Here is a 6,145-nt window from a genome sequence, read left to right as displayed (position 1 = left end):
TAATCTTGAATCACATCAACATCACTGCTTTGAAGCACTTTACTAGAAATATCTGTCTCATTATACCATTTCCAAATGTTTAGTGTCAGTGCTTTGTATGGTGATGTAGGGTTGATATTAGGAAATAAACTATTGTACAATCCAACATGGATGCCAAGGTTTGCAGTGGTTTCCTTATCAGTATGGTCTGTATCTCTTGTCTTTACCTTAACCCAAACCCCCTATCCATCTTAAACTGGCACTATCAACAAATGATCCAGTGGCAGCATCACAACATAATATCTTATGTCATGTGACTTCACAATGAAAACCATAACAACCCAGAGGCAAGAGGGACAGACAAATTATAGCAAAGTGGTACCCTGGTGTGTAGTTGTATTTGAGAAAGTGATGAGAAGCAAGCTAGAAAGCGGGTGTGTTTGTCATATCTATTGAAATTGGACAGAGGATTGAAAACACTGTGTGAAGGAACAGCATTAATGATTAAAGACAAAGATCAGTGAGAGAGGGAAAACACAGTCACCCAACAGATTTAATTCTGACAGCGAGTGAAGAAAGGTCATCTTTAATATTTCATAGAAAGTCATTAATCAATCAGGTTGAAGAACAGTGACTAAAACAGAGTATAAAGATCCAGACAATTCTGCTTTGAATAACTACATCAGAGTTCAGGGTTTTCATTCTGAAAGGACATATTCTTAAGTGCAAGGTTTAATAATCTTTCTAAGTACTGAACTCAGCATTTTTAGCTTTCCAAACTCAGATTGTGGAAAGATTGCTAAAATGTACAGCAGTGTGGAATTATTCTCAGTTGCCCTACTGAAGATGGCTGGAGAGGAAGATGAAAGTTGTCGTCAGAATATATCAAACACCCTCCATACATTGGGATGTCATCAGCCAGAAACGGTGTTAAAGACCTGTCATAAATATCTGTCCCAACACACCACACTGTCAGTTTCACAAGGGGTTATAATATTGGACAGCATGACAAAGATTATCAAGGACACCATTGATCAAATGAGCCCAGCACTAGCACAAAAAGTTATCTCTCTGGCTACACTGTGGATGACGGCATTAACAGGAATACAAGCCGAAAGCCAGGAAGCTGCATGCAATCTTCTAGTAGCCATGAGTATTAGATTTATTAATCAAGTTGTCCAGTTGACAATGGAGAATTTTAAACAAGGGAACCTTCCTCATGTGTACATGGTGAAGACCCTGAGCAAAATGTCAACACAAAATGTTTATGGCATGGTCCCTTTTCTCAAATCTATTATGGAAACCATGATCCCAGTTCTTATTGGCATTAAAGAGGATGAGCTGAAGTCTGTATTTGCTTCAGCAATGGGGAGCTTTAGCAAAAGCATCCTGAACTATCTGGAGAATAAGGAGAAAGTCTCAGATCCTACAGTGACTAAAAAGATGTTTGCTACTGAGATTAACATTATCTACAGTCTGCTTTTCAAAATGTGGCTTGAGAAGGAACATCCCAAGTTCAACATCCCCACTGTGGAAGCTCTAGGCTATGTCAGCTCCCTGCTACCAAAGGACAGACTAGAGGAAGAGCTGCCCAAATTAATCTCTGGCCTCCTGTCTCTATCAAAGAAACAAGGAGGACATTATTCAATCACAGAGTGTCTGTGCAGGGTATTGAATATTGCCATAGAAATGAAATGTTCCAACCTGAAAGCACAGGTGGATAATGTGCTTCACAATCTTCACCAGCAGATTTGCCTTCCAGTGGACTTCAGTAACCAACTTGCTGCAAACAGCCACATTGAAATCCTTGGTTGTTTCACAGTTCTCGCTCCAGCTTATGCAGATTCATTGGTCGAGTTCCTCCTGACTAGGTTAGAGAATGTTGACCAACAAGTGAGAGTAGGAACTCTCACTGTACTGAGACACCTCATCAGCTCAGTCTCTTCGCAATTAGAGAGGAAAAAAGCTGAGATTGTGGCTGCAGTGAAATCAGTTCTTCTAGACAAGAGCAGCAATCAGGAAAAGAAGATCATTGCCCAGGTGATATGCGCCATGGCCCAGCAAGGTTACCTTGAGCCAGAAGGGGGAAAAGTCATGCTGGAATTTCTCATCCGACAGTGTGCTACACCCCATCATTCAGGGAGCCTGGCATCATCTAACCAACATCTAGATCAGGTTTCAGATGAAGATGTAGTTACAGTATGTGAAACAGTGATGTTTATGATCACAAATGTAATAGAGATGGAGGATATTCTCTGGCCAGTCTTATTAAAGTGTGTCACAATAAGCCAGTATGCTAAAGCTTTAACAACAATCTGCAATTGTTTAACACAGCTAGGGAAAAGGAAATTGCAAGTTAGCAATACAAGTTTTATACTTCCTTCCAAAGAAGAAAGCAATCTCCCTACAGCCCAGGCATTGTTGGCCCGGCTCCTCATTGTGTGCTGTTGTCCATATCAAGGAGGAGGCCAAGGAGCTGCTGCACTGAGGCTATTGCAAGTCTTAAGTTTCAATATCCACCCAGCCACAGTGACAGAATGGGCGGAGGAACTCCCAGTATTAGCTGATCATTTACTAGCAAATTCAGAGGGGTCTCTATCCCAAGAAGAATGGGAGAAGAAACTGTTGTTGCTCTTGTCCAGAACACTGACTCACATTGATAATGGGGACTGGACAGCCAAACTAAGTGACGAAATGTGTAAACAAATCCTGACCGATCATCACTCCCCACAAGAGAAAGGCTTTCTTTATAAATCTCTTGGCACGGTGCTCCATCATGTTCCCACTAAGAACATAAAGCAAGAGCTTCACCAAATGTTAATGAGTGTACAGCACAATGAGAGTGTAGAGAGAGAGGGAGTAGCTGCTGCCATTGGTTTCTGTGCTATGACTCACTTTGATGATACCCTCAGTATCGTAGAGGAGTTTGCTAATTCCAACAGCTTAAGGAACACAAGTAATTTCTTTAATATTCTGAGGGATAAATCTGATGTGGATCTGGATAAAGTTAAGAGCACACTGGTTCTGTGCTATGGGAACATGGCCCTCTATTCACCTGAGGAATTAGTTCTATCTAGAATCGAGAGTCATATTTTGCCAGCCGTGGTTAACCAATTTATTACAAAGGCGCAGGGAATAAAGGCTGAATCCAAGGATCTCACACTAAAGCTCAGCCTAATAAAGGCTGTGAGTCTGATAGCCAGATCCTTGCAGTCAATTCACCAGAGAGTTCCCTTCAACTTCAGTGGAAAAAGGCAGCTTTTGCTATACATGCAGGACGTTATTGAGGCTGAGCTACCAGAGATACTGCTGAGCCCTGTTCGACAGTTAGCCATGTCTGCCTGCATCTATCTCGTCCAGCTACACGCCGACTCAAACCAAGATGACACTTCACAATTAATTCAAATCTGCCTAACCAGTACTTTCAGCTTAGTCCCTTCTGAACTGGACAAGGCCAAAGGCACGGAGAGGAACACCAAAGAGACAGACATGCTTTATAAACAAACCATGGCTGCTCTGCAAGAGCTCCTGAAGCAAATATTACTTCAGGACCTGTCCCCTGAAGGTCTTCACGGCATATTCAAGAAGGTAGAAGAGTGGATCATATCACCAAAGGACTATGAACGAGAGCGAGCCATGGAGACTACCTTTGAGCTGCTGAAATGTTACTTGGAGACACTTGACGTTAAAAACGTAGTACCGTTAAATAACATGGGGACGCTAATTGGACGATTGATGCCATGCTGTGTAGATCTGTCACCATCCGTTGGGCAGTTAGCCATGGACAGTTTGTACATTATCCTGTCTATTCAGTTTTCATATGAAGGCACCAATCAGAATCAGCATAAAGAGCAGTTAGATGTTCTGAAAGCAGTCAGGGAAGAATTTGTCAGCATTGATAGATCAATCCTCTTTCAAACATGCAGCCAGATCACTGAGATTATTTCTAACTGTTTGCCACATGACCAGCTGAGCAATCTCCTCTTTGCAATCTTTAAAGGACTGGCCAATCCACATCCGAACTGTTCCAGTGCAGCCGCTATCCTCCTGAAAACCATCATTAAAAGACGTGGCAGTGAACTTCGGGACAAGGTCCCTGAGATACTTGACCTGCTGAGAGTTCAGTTACAGTCAGTTTCTTCAGAGGCTGTGAAATTTTCAGTTCTACGCAGTATTGCCATTCTAACCACACACAACACACCAACAGTTGTGTCCTGTCTCCTCACTTTCCCAGTTCCTTTGGATGAGTATGTCAGTGACATATGGAGAGCATTGGCAGAGGAGACAGAATGTTCCATGAATACAGTGAGGGAGCTGCTGAATGTACTGAACAAACAGTTACCAGAAAGGAGAACCTATCCTATCACTGACAATCTGAATCAGTATTCAGCTCTTGAATCCCTGGCTGCTGTGTGTGCTCTGTATGAAATAATAACCACACCCGAATCAAGACAGACAGTCATCAAACTATTCTCCCAATTATTCAGCACATTGCTCATCCATCACAGCTCCTCCATCAATGTTCGTCTGCCCAAAGTTTTTGTTCCCCATCATGAATCGAAGCAGAGAGATATCTCAGCTGAACCTCAGTCATTAAGCAGCAGGGATGTGTGTGTGAATTGTGTAGAGATGTTAATAGAGCTGTTAAATATGTCAAACAATAAATGTGTGGTAGATTTCATGCTGGAATGTGGAGGTTGGAATCAGATGATGGACCTACACAAATCACACAGAGGGGTTATTCTGCTGGCTAAAGCAATGGTCCAATATGCTGGCCCTAGTCTGACTGGGATTGTAGTGCAACTCTCTGCTCTCATCCTCACAGTAGAAGAATGTCAGAAAGTTACTGTGGCTGCGTTCTTTGGAGAACTTTTAAAGTCTCCACTGACTTCACAGCTCCAGCTAACAGATACCCTGATGAACAGGCTGCTTAGATGTCTCTTCAGTTCTTCTTCAGTTGTCCAGTTTCTCTGTGTTCGGGGCCTGAGCAATGTTACAATTGGAGCTCCTCACAGAATAGAAAAATATTCAAGGCCAGTGCTTTGTGCAATGACTAGTCTGATGGAAACTGGGGAAAATGACAATGAGCTGCTGATGTTTGAGGTGTTGTTATGCCTTTCAAAGCATTTAGCTCAATTGAGACCAAATACTATCAGGCCCTTTATATTGAAAATCATCAATGGGATCCAACCATTCTTTGAAGCGAAGTGTGAAAAGGTGCAGGCTGAAGCATTTAGCGTGTTTGGGACTTTAGCCAAATGTGGATGTCGAGATCCCAGAACTTACTTTTACCAACAAATCCATTCACATTTAGTTTGTTTGTTGCTGAACCTGGGTGGAAAGAGCAAGGAAGTGTCTAGATCATGTAGCTCAACGCTTGCTTTGACCATTCCCCTTATTGACTCAGCTGAAGTATGCTCCAAGATTGAGAAACATTTAGGGGCAAATACCCTGAACTACACGGAATTCCTGAGAGACATTACAAAACAATTGATTAAAGATTTTCCTGATAGGATCCACACATATGTTACACACTGTGTATCCTTCTTCAACAACCCAGAGGTACAGATCCGAGCAAATGCAGTCATTCTTTCAGCTTTGTTTTTCCAAAATCCAGAAGAAAGTTCAAAGCCTGCCCAGAGAGTCAGGTGGTGGAAAAAGTATAAATACTAAAGCTGAGTCTGATCATTTGTCTGAATTCAACACAGACCCTGATCCTCAACCTTCTCCTCAACATGGATCCAAATCATCAACCTTCCCTTCAACAGACCCTAATACTTTTCAACCTTCTCTTCAACACAGACCCTGATCCTCATCCTTCCCTTCAACATTAATCCAGGTCCTTCTCAGCTTTCGCTTCAACACAAATCCTGATCTTCCTCAACCTTCTCTTCAACACAGACCCTGATTCTCGACCTTCTCTTCAATACAGACCGATTTTCCTCCTCGATTTTCCCTTCAACATAGACCCTGATCCTCACCTCAACAGATCCTGATCCTCCTCAATATCTTCCACACAGACCCTGATCCTCTTTCAACTCCTCCTCTGTTTCACAATGAATTGTTGTTTCTTGATGAATGATGTTTTGTACTTCTATTTTAAATAAACTGAAATCCTGTTGTTCTGTTCTAATTACTTGGTACAGATGTAACTGCAGTGCTAAAT

General features: G+C 42.1%; 1 pseudogene; it reads left to right on the top strand.

Moving 5' to 3' along the window:
- Positions 1–783: 783 nt before the first annotated feature.
- Positions 784–5,652, top strand: LOC145344482 (maestro heat-like repeat-containing protein family member 1 pseudogene; annotated as a pseudogene).
- Positions 5,653–6,145: the final 493 nt, after the last annotated feature.

Source organism: Carcharhinus amblyrhynchos, chromosome 6, assembly GCF_965287045.1.
Source record: "Carcharhinus amblyrhynchos chromosome 6, sCarAmb.v2.hapA, whole genome shotgun sequence".
NCBI lineage: Eukaryota > Metazoa > Chordata > Chondrichthyes > Carcharhiniformes > Carcharhinidae > Carcharhinus > Carcharhinus amblyrhynchos.
Note: the sequence above shows the minus strand (reverse complement) of the source record. Positions and strands in the feature narration are given on the sequence as shown.